Below are 15,155 nucleotides of genomic sequence, written 5' to 3' on the forward strand. Positions count from 1 at the left end.
TGGTGTCCTTCGACCAGTCGAGGTAGGATGGCGTGGCCTTGGTGACGGAGAAGACTTCTCGGCGCTCACGCTTGCGCTGCCGAGAGGTCATGTTCGTCGTTGGTCCTCCAAAGATGAAGAAGGCGTTCTCCACCGGGGGGAACTCGTCATCTCCACCTTTGTCGCCAGCATCCTTCTTCTTGTCCTCGTCGCGATGCGCGACACGGTTGTAGTACTTCTTGAGCATTTCGCACTACTCAAGGGTGTGGTTGACCGAGCCCTTGTGGTAAGGGCACGGTTTCTTTAGCATGTCGTCGAATAGGCCGCCTCCACCTCGAGGGGGGCCTCGAGGTCCTTTGCGGTCCGGGGCGGCGACGAAGGCCTCGTCGGAGTCTTCTGCCTGCCCTGGTCCATGCTGGATTGGTGGGGCCTGCTTCTTCCCTTTCCTCCCCCGCTTTTGTTTCTTGGCGGGGGCGTGGGTCTTGGCGTTGCTGCCCTCCGCGGGCGCATCTTCCTTGCGCTTGTCTGGCTTGTCGTCGAAAATGGCACCAACCGCCTCCTCGCCGGCGGCGTAGTTGGTGGCAGCGTCGAACAATTCGTTGGTGTTGGCGGGATGGCTTCACGCAAGCTCGTGCACCAGGTTCCTGCACGTCGTGCCCTCGAGCAAGGCGTTGATGACCTCGACGTGGGTGACGCTGGGGAGCTCGGTGCACTGCTTGGAGAAGCGCCGCACGTAGTCGCGCAGGGACTCATTGGGCTTCTGGCGACACCCTTTGAGGTCCCATGAGTTCCCAGGGCGCACGTATGTGCCCTGGAAGTTGCCCACGAAGATCTGGACCAAGTCGGCCCAGTTGTGGATCTGGTCCGCAGGCAAGTGCTCGAGCCACGTTCGTGTGGCGTCGGCAAGATGAAGGGGGAGGTTGCGGATGATAACCGTGTCTCCCGTCACACCGCCCAGCTGGCACGCTAGGCGGTAGTCGTTGAGCTAGACTGCGGGATCAGTCTCACCCGAGTACTTGACGAGGGTGGTGCGTTGTCGAAAGCGCGGGGGAAAAGAAGCAGTTCGAATCTCCCGGCTGAATATCCGGGTGCCCGGAGGCTCCGGTGACTCACCCCTGTCATGCTCGGGGTCGAAGCGTCCACCCCGTCGAGGGGTGTACTTCCTGCCATTGATGACGTAGCGAGCGTCGCCGTCGCCGGCGTGCCTACACGTGTCGTGGAGTCGCTCCCTTGTGGGAGCCTTTCCGATGCGGTTGTGCACCGAGGGTGCCTTCGTGTCGTGTGCTACGGCTGCCTTTCCTTTCCCTCCTGGCGGAGTGTACACCGAAGCCTCGTGGTCCTGGCGTGCAGTCCCGCCGGGCTACTCCGGGGCTTTCGAGCGCATGCGAGACGCAGAGCTCTCGGCCTGCTGCACAGCAGCTTGTTCGATGAGCGCCTGTGCCTCGCGGCGCAGGTTGCGACCCGAAGTAGTCGATGGCTCGGGCATCGCTTGGAGTAGGTAGGCCGCAGCGATGAGTTTCTCGCCGGCTGTTTTCAATTCCGGAGGTTTGTCGACATTGTCGTCGGCTAGGATCCGCTCCCGGGCAACACGTCCTGCCGCCTGGGCATGTGCACCACGCGCGGTATGCTGCTGCTCGAGTGCGGTGCGCAGGTCCTGGGTCTGCCGACGCTGCTCGTCGAGCTTAGCATGAAGCTCCTTGAGCTGCGCCAGCTGTGCTTGCCGCGCTGCCGAGCTTGACGAAGAAGAAGGGGCCGCAGGCGGCACCACCGGTTGGTTCGCCTGCGCGTCAGCCCCGCCGTTCCCGTCATCACCCGGAATGTTGTCATCTTGCCCGTCCTCGAGCTGGACCATGAAGCACTCTCGGGCGGGATCGTACTCCCCCTCGCTGGAGTCCTCAGAGCAGGTGAGGCAGTAAGCCGTCGCCAGCTGGAATGAACGAAAAGTGCCGGGGCCACGGACCCCGGAGTAGTCCTCGGCCTCCTCGGCCGTGAAGTTGTCCATGAAGAAGTTGACGTTGTCGGCGATCGAGCTCGCCGTCTCGGGGCAGGAGTCGTTAGGAGATGATGCGACGAGGCTGCGGATCGACATGAGGTGATGACCCGGCAGGTCCTCGTACTCGGCGAAGTTGCCGCTGGACGAAGAAGCGTAGGACACAGCATTGCGCATCCCGATGGGGAAGGGCGACGCCAAAGTCGCGCCCCCCTGGGAGGCCCTAGGGCTGCATCCGATGATGGTGCCGGCGTAGCTGACGCTGAAGCACGTGATGACGAAGCGGTGGCCCCATCGGTCGCGACACTGAGCCGTGACATGGCAACCTCAACCCACGTAGGGGAGGTGAGGCGTGCCGCCCGGCGCCGCTCTGCGCGCGCTTGTCGTGAATGCTGGCCCGAGCGCCTGTTGCGCTGGGCTGGTGAAGCCGGAATGTCCGGGATGCTTCTGGGCGAGAGGAGCTCCATGAGGTAAACGTTGCCGGTTGCTCTAAACTCGAGACTCCCGAACCAGATCACGTATCCTGCTGGGAGCGGATCCGAAATGCCCATGGGGTCCGGGTTGGATCTGCTCGCCATTCCTGGAGATCAAATGGGAACAAGAGAGAAAATGTCACTCAACGAGCCCCTACCTGGCGCGCCAACTGTCGGTGTCCTGACCCGAGGGTCCGGATCCCAACTAGTAATGCAGCTTGTTTCCTCGTCCCAGATGTTGATGCAAGAGGCAACACAGTAACGCACGGTTTATCCTTGTTCCGGCCGCATGGCCGTATGTCCAGCAAGGGGGTGTGCGAGGGAACTATATTATCTTGCACCAGAGGTGCCTGTAGTAGGGGGATACAGGCGTGGCGAGAGAGGGAGGGAAGCTCCCAGGTCTCTGCTAGAGGAGGAGTCGATTGAGGCGAGTGCCAATATCGGTGCTGAGCGTTGTGTTCGTGTGAGGATGGTCGCGAACGTAGGGTGGCGATGATAGCTAACATCCAGAACGTCCCCCCTTAAAAGAAGCCCGCCTCCTCCTTTTATAGTCACAAGGAGGGGCGGTGTACATGCGCAGGGGAACGTGGAAGTCATCGTTTTCCCCCGAATCACGGGGGTGCAGTTGTCGAACACTGTAGGAAGTACACTGTGGGGCATGGCGTCGGGCGTGGCAGTCGTCCTGGTGTCGTCCTTGATCTTGCGGAGATCGCGCCGGCATCCGGCCAGCCCCAGCAGGCAGTGTGGTCGTCGCTGTAGGGTGTACAGTCCTCCAGACGTGGCGTGGTGATGTTCCGTGGGCCTTGCAGGTCAGGGTCTTGTAGATATACGTGCACCAGCGGTGATGAGGCGCGTGGCGGTCCCGGACCCCCCTGGACGGAGTGCTGGCGTGTGCACTAAGGAGGTCCAGGAGTCACGTGGAGGCCCGGACCTCGTGGCGTGGTGATGTTCCGTGGGCCTTGCAGGTCAGGGTCTTGCAGATATACGTGCACCAGCGGTGATGAGGCGCGTGGCGGTCCCGGACCCCCCTGGACGGAGTGCTGGCGTGTGCACTAAGGAGGTCCAGGAGTCACGTGGAGGTCCCGGACCCCTCGAGGGGGCGGAGGTCCGGGCCTCCGGCTGCTAGTGCTGAGCGTCCCTCCTTGAGGGGCACGTGGCGACGCCGGACCCCTTCCCGAGCGGGAGGCGGGCCCGGGGTCATACGTGTGATGAGGTGGAGTCCGGACAGCCGGAGTTGGCAGAATAGTAATAGGAGCTGTGCCGAGCACGTCTCGTCCCACGTCGCAGGCTCCACAGTGCTGCCACAGCGTCCGAGATGGCGGAGCAGTGACAGGAGTTGGCGGACGGGACTCCGGTCACAGCCACTGTGGGGAATGGCGGCCTGACGCCGTCCGTCCTGGGCGCTGTGGAGGAGTGGTTGGCATTTAATGCCTCCGTACGACGGGCGGGTGAGCGGCAGGGCCGTTTGTCCTTTACGCCGAGGGGTGGCCTCGAGCGAGGCGGAGATGAGTTGCTTGCTCGAGGGTAGGTTCGCTACCTTCGAGCAAGGCGGAGATGTTTTGCCCGCTCGAGGGTAGATTCGCTACCCTCGAGCGAGGTGGAGACGCAGGGCGCAGTCGAGGGTCTCGAAGGGTGCCCTCGAGCGAGGCGGAGGTCGCCCCGCGGGTCCGAGAGCGGTGCGAATAGGACGCATGCTGGGCTTCTTTGAATTCTTTCCTTTCTTCCAGATTGGAAGGAGGCCGTAGGCCTTCGTGGGCCCAGTCGCCTAGCATGTGTTTGCGTTTTTTAGGGTGATCCTAGTACCCCGATTAGGGCATCCCTAATCGTGGAACCCGACAACACTGCCCTGGTCTTATTCCCATTCTGGTTTCATCAATTAACAAGGTCTGATAATATGCCAGTCTGACAGTAAATCAATATGCAACATGGCTTCAATCAATGGTTTCTCTCATATCCTCAGTGTATCATCTCATGCAATCCCTAAGTCTAGCAAATTTTATATTTAACCTTACTTAGGATCAATCATAGTCAACGTAAAGGATCGATGAGACTTGCCTTCGCTTACGTACCCGGCGGCGGCGGCGTCTTCCTGGTCTCCTGGTTCCTCTGGACTCTCCTCCGGAATCGATTCTATTTCGACAGATTCGTGCGCAAACAATCATACAAGCAAAGCAAACATACCTCAATACATTGCACAAATATTGTTGTATTAAATAGAGTTTGATTTTAGATGAATTTAGGAAAAAGAATTAGATTAAACGGAGTTAAAATGGCTGAGATATTGACTTTATAAGGTGGCTGGATAGATAATTACGAAAATAAATGGACTGACAGCTACTGGTCTGGTGGTTACGTGAGCTGATTGCAATTTTTTTAATGGCCCATGATTAAGTGGCAGAAGTGGATTAGTGGGCTTTGGCTCTTGGACTTGCGGTGGGGTCTCCATAGTGCTACAGTCAACAGACTCAAATACTATCGGGTGAGGGAACAGGCGGGAGAGTTCGTTCCTCTCGCCTCTGCTCGCCATGGATAGGCTCAGGAGCTCAAAGTCCACACGGGAGAGGGGGAGAGGGGGGCTGGAGAGTGAGGGGAAATAATCCTTAGGCCATGGGAAGACTTTCTTGAGCAGTGATTCGGGTGGACGCTACGGCGAATGGCAGCTGCGACCGGTGCGGCGACCATGGCTGCTGGAGCTCGGGGAAAGCTACTGGATGGGGGAGAAGGGCTCAATCGAGTCTAGAGGAAGGCGATTAGCGTCGGGGGCATGCTCACCTGTGGCTCAATCGAGCTGGGAACGAGCTGCAGAAGGAGATCGACGGTGCTCTGTTCTTCGGCTAGAGGAAGACGAAGGGCTTGGTCGGTGGCTGGTGTGCATAGCGACGAGCTACGGATGGTGTGAGGTGTCACGGGGCAGCACCGGCTCAATTTACAGGCGGCCAAAGGCGGTTCGTGGCGTGAAAAATCTCGGCCGGTGAACTGTGCGCGGCGATGACGGCACAGCGACGTCGCGGAGTTTCAAGGCTGGCAGGACGACTGCAGTGGGGCACGGCTCGGGCGTGGATTGCGGAGGGCGGCCTGGCTGGTTGGACGTGCACGAGGGTGTCGTCGAGCTGCTGCTCTCTCTCTCTCGATGCTCGTGGCGTCCTCTCAAGTTCGGTAGCGACGTGTCCGAGTCCGGCAGCACGGCGTCTCCTTGGGGCAAGGTCCACTTGCACGACGAGATGTGTCGATGGTGCATCAAAAGCTGAGAAGGCGGTGGCGGACAACTTGCAAGCTCCTACACGCATGTTGCTGGCAGGAATGGAGGTTGGTTCCCGGCGCCGGGGCCTGAGTAAAGGGGAGTAGGTGCTGCTATCGGTTGACTGTGAGTTATTGCGATATACGGCAAGATCGCGAGGCTTCCATGGAAAGGGACTGGTGAGCTTTGTTGCAGGTACTGCCATGGAAGGTGAGGGCGTGCATCTGTGTTGCTCCTGGACAGGGAAGGAAAAGGTAGGCTTTTGCGTGAGGGAAGAAGATAGACATTTTGTGCAAGGAGAGAAGCACGTGGCTGGTCATTGAAAGGAATGGGTTGCTGTAGTGTTTTCAATTGGGGTAGCACAAATGATCTTGGTGAGATTAGGAGGTTGTTCAGTAAATAAAGGAGGGCAATGATTAAGTTGGTTGTGTGAATTATATTAGTCCTAGGAAAGTCCTTCGTATAGAGTAGAGACACGGGTCTTGTAATGAAGATTGTTTGTTAACGTTGATCAAGTTAACTATATAATCGAGAAGTATACTTAAGTTTTATTTTGTTGATGAAAATTGGGATGTTACACGACGGGGGCTGGGCAGTGGCTAGGGTTTCGGCCGCCGAGTCGCCCTGCGCGGGAGCGATGCGAGTGCGGGGGCTTCGGGAGGAGTTGGGGTTTATCTGTTCTGATCATTGCGAGTACTTTGCAAGAGTGTGAACTGTGAAGGGCCTACTCCCATATTTTGCGACCCGGCCCATTTGGCGACAGCGTAAATTCATAAAATAATAATTTATTTAAATAATTTATTGAAATCAGAAAAATATGTAATCAGACCAAATTCTTTCTCAAAAAGTGTACTATATCCGTTGGTGCTCTATTGTGAGTTATAGGCAATTACGCTTGTGCGTTGCTACGGACAAAGTTGGTATAAATTTTCGATACATATTGATACATGTGTGTTAATTTATAGGGATCTGATCGAGTCGTAGACGGAGAAGGTTGGTCCGACTCACATTCGGGATGGACTAAGATCCGCCTATGAATAACATAAACGGAACAAACCAACGTATCAACCCAAAAATTAGGGTGAATATCTTCCTCACTTTAGTAATACTAGGCAATTATGCTCGTGCTGCTACGGACAAAGTTGGTACAAATATTGAATACATATTGGTGCCCGTGTGTTATATTAATTTATAAGGTGCTATGTGATCGAGTCATGGACGGAGGGGTTGGTCCGACTCGCATACGAGATGGACTAAGGCACACTTGTCAATAACACAAATGGACCAAACCAACATACCAAACAAAAAATTTGGGTGAAAATCTTACTCGCTTTAGTAATAGGTATAGACTAGCATAAGTGCTCGTGCGTTGCTACGGGTAATATAATAGATCTACATAATATATATCACCAACTTTGTGTCCTATCACTTTGTGTACAGGCTGTGCCGTGATCGTGCGAGATATTGATTGTCCCGGTTTCAAATGAAATTCCGATTGATTTATCCAGTTCCCATTAGAATTTCAATTGACGGACTAAAAAATTATTACTTGCGTTAGAAATATAGGAAAATATGACGGATCAAAAAATTATTGCTTATTTTAGAAATATAGGAAAATATTCCCGTGCGTTGATATGGGCGAAGATTGTATAGATATATTATCCTCATTTTACTACTGCAAACAATATACAGAAGTTAGACATTCCATGTATACTCGACCAACACCTATCTTGTAAGTCAAGATTTCAAGACCTTAGAACCTGTCCTACAAATATCAGATAGGATTCCATCTTCCGTGGGATGTAGGTACTGCAAGCTCAGGAAACTTTTTGTAGCATATACGAAAGTAACATTTCAAGAACATCATGTAGCCTTATAACTTGATACGCAAACTTGGATGATATAAAACAGCCAAATTAACATATTCTCTCTCGAAGTCATGTGATTTTGGAAACGAATATATTCTCTAGGGAGACCAATCTGATGGGTTATACATTGGATTTGGCATTGCAATGGAATTCCTACTTGGGGTGTTACGTTGCAATGCACAACGCTTCGTTTCACGGTCTCTTTTTGCCTGCTTTTGCTCAGGTGTCATGTTTGCATAGAGCAACCTCTGTCGTTCACAAATTGCTTGTCTCTGCTCAGGTTTTAAATTTGCATAATGTTTCCTAGCACTTGAACGTCTTGCTTCAATCTTTTCAGCTGTTAATTCTTTTTTGTGAGCACACTTGTTTCTTGGAATAGAGCAATTCTGGGTTTGAGTAAAGTGTTTTCATGGCCATGAATCCATCTAGAGGATGATGTCAAGTCCCATGTAGTTGGCGTGTGTTGTAGTTCTTCTGGCACAAATTGTTTTGGTTTCCGTTTGACCATGATGTTGTACTTTGAAAACAAAGGTAGCTACGACTTTGTTTTGCTGATGAGCTTCACGCCATCTTTTTAGTAATTCATCCTTTTGCTAGAAAGATAGTTGTGCGTACCTGTCCCTTTCTCGTTGTCTCTTACGTTCTTTGGGATCCATTAGCGATGGCTGCACAACGGAAATCATGGACCCACTGACATTGCAAATGTTGTCTCCATCATTGTTCGAGGTGTTGCATAGAGCATTGCGTGGTGGAGTGCCACCCCTCAATTGTTTTGGAGAAGCCATCTAGGTAACTTAGGGAGGAGGAAACGCCCGGCAAGAGAAAGGTGTCCCAAACGGTACGTCCAGTTCGTTTGAGGTAATTAAGTAAGACAAAGCAATAGTTAGAGGCCCACCAAATAGGACGGACGCCGGACGAAACAAAGAGGCAGAACATGCACGAAGACTCTTTGCGTGATTTAGAACCAAACCATTTTTTCTTGGCTATACACGTATGGAACCGCATATAGATTGGATCTTATTTGTTGGTATTCCAAATAGAGCAAATAAAACACTATGAACAAGAACAAATTATATTCAAATAACATTAGATAGAGCATTAAAATATAGGCTATATTTTTAGGAAAATTTAGTACTAGTTCATATTTATTTAAAATGAATTAGTTATGTATTTTATAAATTTATAATTGGAATCTTTCTTAATTTTAAAAAAAATAGAAAACCATCTTTGAAACCATCCAGATGATCAAATTCGTCTGTCTGGTTTTAACACTTGAAAGGTATACAACAACAACAACATAGCATTTTTTCCCAAGCAAGTTGGGGTAGGCTAGAGATGAAACCTGAAAGAAATAAGTTCAAGGTTCAGGCACATTGATAGCTAGTCTCCCAGCGCTCCTATCCAAAGCTATCTCTTTAGAAATATTCCAATCCTTAAGGTCTCTCTTAACCGACTCATCCCACGTCAGTTTAGGTCTACCTCTACCCCTCTTTACATTGTCGACCCGCTCAAGAACCCCATTACGCACCGGCGCCTTAGGAGGCCTTCGTTGGACATGTCCAAACCATCTCAACCGATGCTGGGTAAGTTTCTCCTCAATTGGTGCCACCCCGACCCTATCCCGAATAACTTCGTTCCAGACTCTATCCCTCCTTGTGTGCCCGCAAAACCACCGCAACATCCGCATCTCTGCTACACTCAGTTGCTGGACATGTCGCCTTTTTGTAGGCCAACATTCAGCATCGTATAACATCGCCGGACGAATTGCTGTCCTATAGAATTTGCCTTTTAGCTAACACTTGAAAGATATCTGGCTTGTTTAAGGTTCAAAATTAGACTTTTGATAATTGGATGGTGTTAATTTGACCTTTTCGAGAGGGCTGCTTTCTGCACAACACCATCCTGCTCTGCGTTTTGCTTCTAGTCAAACACATCCATAGGCTTTGGCTACATCCGGCTTCCACCGCCTCTCCAGTCAGACGTTTCACTCCGGGCGATTCACAGCTTTGTCTGGCCATTGCTGACATCAGAGATCACATCAACTGTGTCAAGCAGCAGCTTCACTGCAAGCCTTGCCCAATCTACAAGAATTGCCACATCCCAAATGGTTTCATGGCTTGCCACATAGAGCAGGTTGGCTGCTAGCCCCGCGGACGATCCTTGGGAGAGCCACCAGCCCACCACCACAAGGTCTAGTCATCCTAGATGGACATCAACGACCCACACAGTTTGAGCTGCTCCCGAATCAGCGTGACTACGAAGTTAGGCCTACGCTACCGAAAAATGAACGGTTCACCTTGATTTCGTGTACAGAGCCATCGGATAAGAACTATACTTCAATTTTTTATAGTGTACTTCACCATTTGGCCTGCAACTTTACTGTTTGATTGGACGTAAAAGTGCTTTGCAAAAAGCTGAACTCGGTGGCAGCAAGCTTTTTGAACCCCCTACCGCGTTCGGCAGGCTGGAGCTGGAAGCTGGAGCTGGAATGCTGTGAAAGAAAAATACTGTTGAGCTGGCTGGAGCTGGAGCTGGTGGCTAGAGTGGTGTGAGAGGAAATTACTATAGCGCTGGAGGAGAGTAGACTAGCCGAACACAGTGACTATGACGATGCCTATATAGATATTTTTGCCTCGCTCTAAACCATGGGCGGACTACTAGTACTAGTTGTACAACTATGTACCTAGCTATTATTCTCACGTACTCACCATATGCAGTGAGGAACATGCCGTTGTGCTATGAGCAATTGCATTTCAATTAACGCATTTGACCCATGGTTCATAACTTGCACTATCACTTGTGAACCCCTCGCTCTCCAAATGTGCCATGGGTGGGCTATTCGGTATAGGGAGGTGTACACCCATATACCCAAATGTTAACCCAACGTAACTCTTACACGCACTGAGGTACATATCGGGTTTTCCTTTTATAAAATGGACTCCAAATTACTCATTCGAGTCCTTGGTTGTTTACTCATCTATCCCTTTTAGCCCCCTCGCTCAGCCACTTTGCCCGCCCCCCTCCCTTTTGCGTTTCAAACTCCACACCATGGTGGAGGAATGTGAATCCAATTGGATGCCTAAATTTGCTAACTAGCCGCCCGCCGTAATTATCCCGTCGTTTCTACCCCCGGTGCGTCGAAGGCTCGTTCTTCTTCACCATCTGCACTTTCCCACACTTCCAGCGATGATGAAGGATCTTCTTCGGGTGGAATCACCAATAGATGTCCCCCCCAAGGCAGTCCACAATATCGTGTCAAAGTTTAGTGAATTCAAGAAGGAAATGGTCCGTCAAATTGGATTCGGTGGGTTACTAGAAGTCCCATGCATCTCCAAGGTAAATCTGAAGCTCTGTTGCTCAGTAGGTTGGATATAGATGAAAGTTGTCTTATTTTTTCTGAGTCTCGACGCATTTACGTGCACGAGGACATTGGTATTGTGTTTGGAATCCCTTGTGGTGGATCTCACCTGAGCAGTTAGATGGTATTAGGAACACTTGTGGTCTTTGTGGAAAGGATTCCCTTAGCTTCAAATCACTTGAGTATGTGTTGCTAAAACATGTTGATGACAAGTCTTCGCGCCTCCAGCTAGACCGATTCAAGATTTCGTTCGTGGTTTTTGTTATGGAACATCTTCTGGCTCCATCAGCAAAACACAACCACGGCAATTGCGATATTTGGGGTGCTCTTAAGGATACAGAGTTGATAGGCACGAGATGCTTGTAAAGGGGCGTGTCTTGTCCCTTTGTGGATGCCATTTATTCCTCCAGGTTAGCAATTGCCTAATCCAAATACTTGTAAACAAACCCCGTTATACTTTAATCTGAATCAACTTCTTCTCGTCTTTTTTTAATGATGCAGGTTCTTTTCTTGGACAATGTTGATCTCCGGACCTTAAACAAGAATCATACATTACTGCCCCATATAAAGGTGTTTGACCAGGAATCTCTTCGCCGAATGACCACAATGTATGTACTGCTAAATTAATTTGACTGTTTTCTTCTTCATGTGCAGTCTATATGTGTTCATCATCCTTTTTATTTATAGCCAGACAATTTGTAACACACTAATATTTCCCTCTGTTTCCATATCCAAATATGCTCCAAACATTCTAGTGCGTACATGAGGCACACTTTTTAGTCGGATGCACATGTTCCTATCCAAAACCGCGTTGCTACCAAGCTTGTTATATCAGAGAACCAATCACATGCATCGCCTGCAACAAACATTTCTGCCACACCTGAAAATTGGACTTTCTCAAGCCCTACTGATTTTGGCTCTTACGTCCACACCAAATACCCAACTATGGTACTTAACCAATCACTTTTTCTTGCACCGCCATTTTCTGTCAAATTCAGGTGTTTTTGCTATGAAACCGCTATCTAATTGTCTGACATTATAGCATTTTCCTTTTCTGCACAGGAAAAGTTGTATGCTGTTCATTATTTCAAGATGCAAAATGCCCTTATGATAAAATGTCTGTGGGGGCCTCCAACAATAAATAAAATGTTCAGACATAACTAGAGACTGTGGCTTAAACTTTGGAAGGGGAGAAATTAATCATCATCATATCTAGACATGAGGGAGAATTATCTCATCAGTTAGTTCAAGTACATAAAAGTTAACCAATTTTCCAAGATACAAGGCAGGCAAGGATTTGCAGACATTTGAGATAGCTAAAGAACATGAAACAACTGCTGCTACAGTTCTGAGTGAGGATGTCATTGATGCGCCCTAGAGCAATCTGATAAGTAAATAACTAAGAGGGGTTGGATAAATGGACACTCGCAAACCATGATGTGGAAGAGGATATGTGACAGATACCCAGTTAAATAATGAAAATAGCAACGTGTCTTAAACTTTGACAAAAGAGCAGATCATTGGAGCGGTGTCTTACATTCTAAAACTAGAACCGTATCATGATGCTGCAGAATACTCATCTTCTTACTGACTGTTTAGATTTAGGTGTTTTGAATTTAGGAAGAGTGAGCATAGTTATTTAAGTATTTATGACACACACATTGGGCAGAGGGGGCCTTAAATTCACAAAACGATGATCATGTAAATAAGCAACTTAACCTTGATGTTTCTTCAGTAAATCTAAAAGAATTCCTGGATGCCATAGTTTCAAAGTTTTCTCAATTTCTTTTTTTTAAACTAAGTTTTCTCAATTTCTGGTTGACATGGTCACATAATCAGAATATTATGCAAGAAAGCGTGGTGTTGGTGACCTCTCCAGGGCCAAACGAAAATTATGCATGATAACTCAAAATGCCTGGAGAGGATGACATCAATCAGCAACCAGATTTTCCAATTTGTGAATCTTACCTGAACCCATTGTTTCAATTCTTTAATCTAACATGAACCCATTGTTTCAGGAGTTCTGCACCGCGTGGCTTCAGAAAGAAAGTAAAAATGGTGAACAATTTTGTCAGTTAGATTGCTTATTTGCTTACTATTGCAGATAGATGATCTGTGTCATGAACTATGGGATATAGCCATGTAATTTCAAGGCCCATCCTACACAGCTATAACTATAGAAGCATGGGACGGAGGGGCTAGCTAAAGCACTGCACAACAGTGGTGGTGCGGCTTGGTTTGCCCCCCATCTTTTCATTGCTTTTCATATCTTCAGTAATTGGATCTTCTTATATGTTGGATTGTATCAGGCAGTTTTTGAGGCACAGTTGAGGGTCAAGGGCCCTGGTAACAGCAATTCGTTATAGCACATATGAGAGTTCAAATGCCCATATGGACTGTGTATTCATTTGATGCCTGTCCTAGTTATTTATTTAGACTAAAGGTGATGCCTCAATTTGTGAGGCAGAGCACAGAACAGTGTGTCTATGGGCTACAGCCACATATGCAGATTTCATTTGAGCATAGGTACGGCACTGTCCCAGATTAATAAAGACAGTAAAGTCTATAGGGATTTAGGATGAAAGCTCAATGCTATTTCACAGTTTTCATACCCAAGTGATTACTTAGTATCTCAGAAACTCAACTACAGACCAACTAAATAAAAAATCAATCTGGAGTTATATGTAGCGAAAAATCACCATATATACTACTGTGAGAACTCGATCATGTTTTGCTCCATTGATTTCTCTTTGTTGTACAGAGCCATTGATGACCCGGAGCATACACCCTATCTTATTCAAAAGAAGTGTAAGATCTACAGAAGACAAGTAATTCCGAGGAAGCACGAGCTCGTACAGCGATCTGAGAGGCCGGCCTGCCTGTCCCTTCAGTCTCTAGGAGGATTGCGTCTTGGAGGTGGCGTTGGGGCCGAGGGAGCAGGAGGACCGGAAGGCGTCGATGTGCGCCTGGCACTTGACGCGGTCGCCCTTGTTCTCCTCCAGGCACCTCCGCAGCGCCTCCACGTCGCACGCCGCCGCCCTAGGCTGCTGCTTTGTCTCGTCTATCCCTCTACCGACGGCCACCGAAGCAGATGCCACCGCCGCTTCCATGGTGGGGCAGTGGGTAGCTCGCCGTCGCTAGATCGAGTCTGGAGTCTGGACGCGATGGGGAAGGGAGGATTTTTTTTTTCTTTTCCAGCGGAACCGTGTGCTATGGGGCGGCGGCGTAATAGGGAAAACTAGACAGGTTGCGCGCTATGCCCGCCTATAGCTAAAAGATTGGCCTAAAGTATGATGGATTGAAGCAAATATAAAAGTTACATTAAATTGGTACAGTAGTCCAGAGTCTAAGAGCGTGGCAATTACCGGCATTTTAGTATAGAGGTACATATTATTTTTGTTAGGGGTGTATTTTTTTGTGTTAGTAGGTATAGTTGATGGATTAGTGTACATTGAATATTGATTTTGGTAGGGAAAAAAGATATGGTTAGCAATGTATGAATAATTCAATTATATTTTGCGAGCTTACGAAGTGAAAGCAAAGTCCACAAAGGAGTAGGGTTACCACATGTGAAAGTAATATACAAAGTCTATTTATTATTTATATACAAAGTATAATTAAATATATTTTATGTTTTCAAATAATAGAAGGAACATAATTTTTTGAAAAAGATAAAGAGACTCATTCAATAGAATTCTATTTGAAGAGTACATGGGACCTTATGAGTTATGAACAGTACCACCTAAATAGTATATGGGTGTACGTGGGTCCCACATGGATCCCACCGGAAGAGTACGTGAGTCCCGCATGTACATTACATGGGTCCCAGCATGGGTCCTACTTAAATAGTTCGTGGGCTCCACTTTAAGAGTACGTAGGTCCTGCATAAATAGGTACATGAGTCTCACGTGGGGCCACGGCTCACGAAAGGGCTCGAAATCTTGGCCCCTTAGTATATGTTATTGATATGCCTTCAGAGCCCCAATACGCGTATCCTAGAGCCCCAATATGCCTCGAGTCTAGCAGAGCTGTGGCTTGTCTAACCCCACGTGACTTTCTCACCTCGGTCATTATTGTTTGTTCGATGGAGTAACTTAGTAGTAGCAAGTAAAGAGGTAAATTTATCAAATTGCATAAATTTTAGTATAGATTTGAGAGAAAATTTTTGGAATCATACTATAGCCACTAATTTCTTGTATAATATTCTTAGGCAATTTCTCCACGTGAAGGATAATTTCGAGCCGAGCAA

At 48.8% G+C, this 15,155-nt stretch overlaps 1 long non-coding RNA gene across 2 annotated transcripts; it reads left to right on the forward strand.

Moving 5' to 3' along the window:
- Nucleotides 1-10,383: 10,383 nt before the first annotated feature.
- Nucleotides 10,384-14,119, forward strand: LOC120671606. Of its 2 annotated transcripts, XR_005673680.1 has the most exons (4): nucleotides 10,384-10,884; nucleotides 11,135-11,316; nucleotides 11,408-11,514; nucleotides 12,925-14,119. It is a non-coding gene; the product is annotated as an uncharacterized LOC120671606 (long non-coding RNA). The 2 variants fall into 2 exon arrangements; XR_005673679.1 differs by lacking the exon at nucleotides 10,384-10,884 and having other exon boundaries at nucleotides 11,014-11,316.
- Nucleotides 14,120-15,155: the final 1,036 nt, after the last annotated feature.

The sequence above is a fragment of the Panicum virgatum genome, chromosome 2K, assembly GCF_016808335.1.
Source record: "Panicum virgatum strain AP13 chromosome 2K, P.virgatum_v5, whole genome shotgun sequence".
Taxonomy (NCBI): Eukaryota; Viridiplantae; Streptophyta; class Magnoliopsida; order Poales; family Poaceae; genus Panicum; species Panicum virgatum.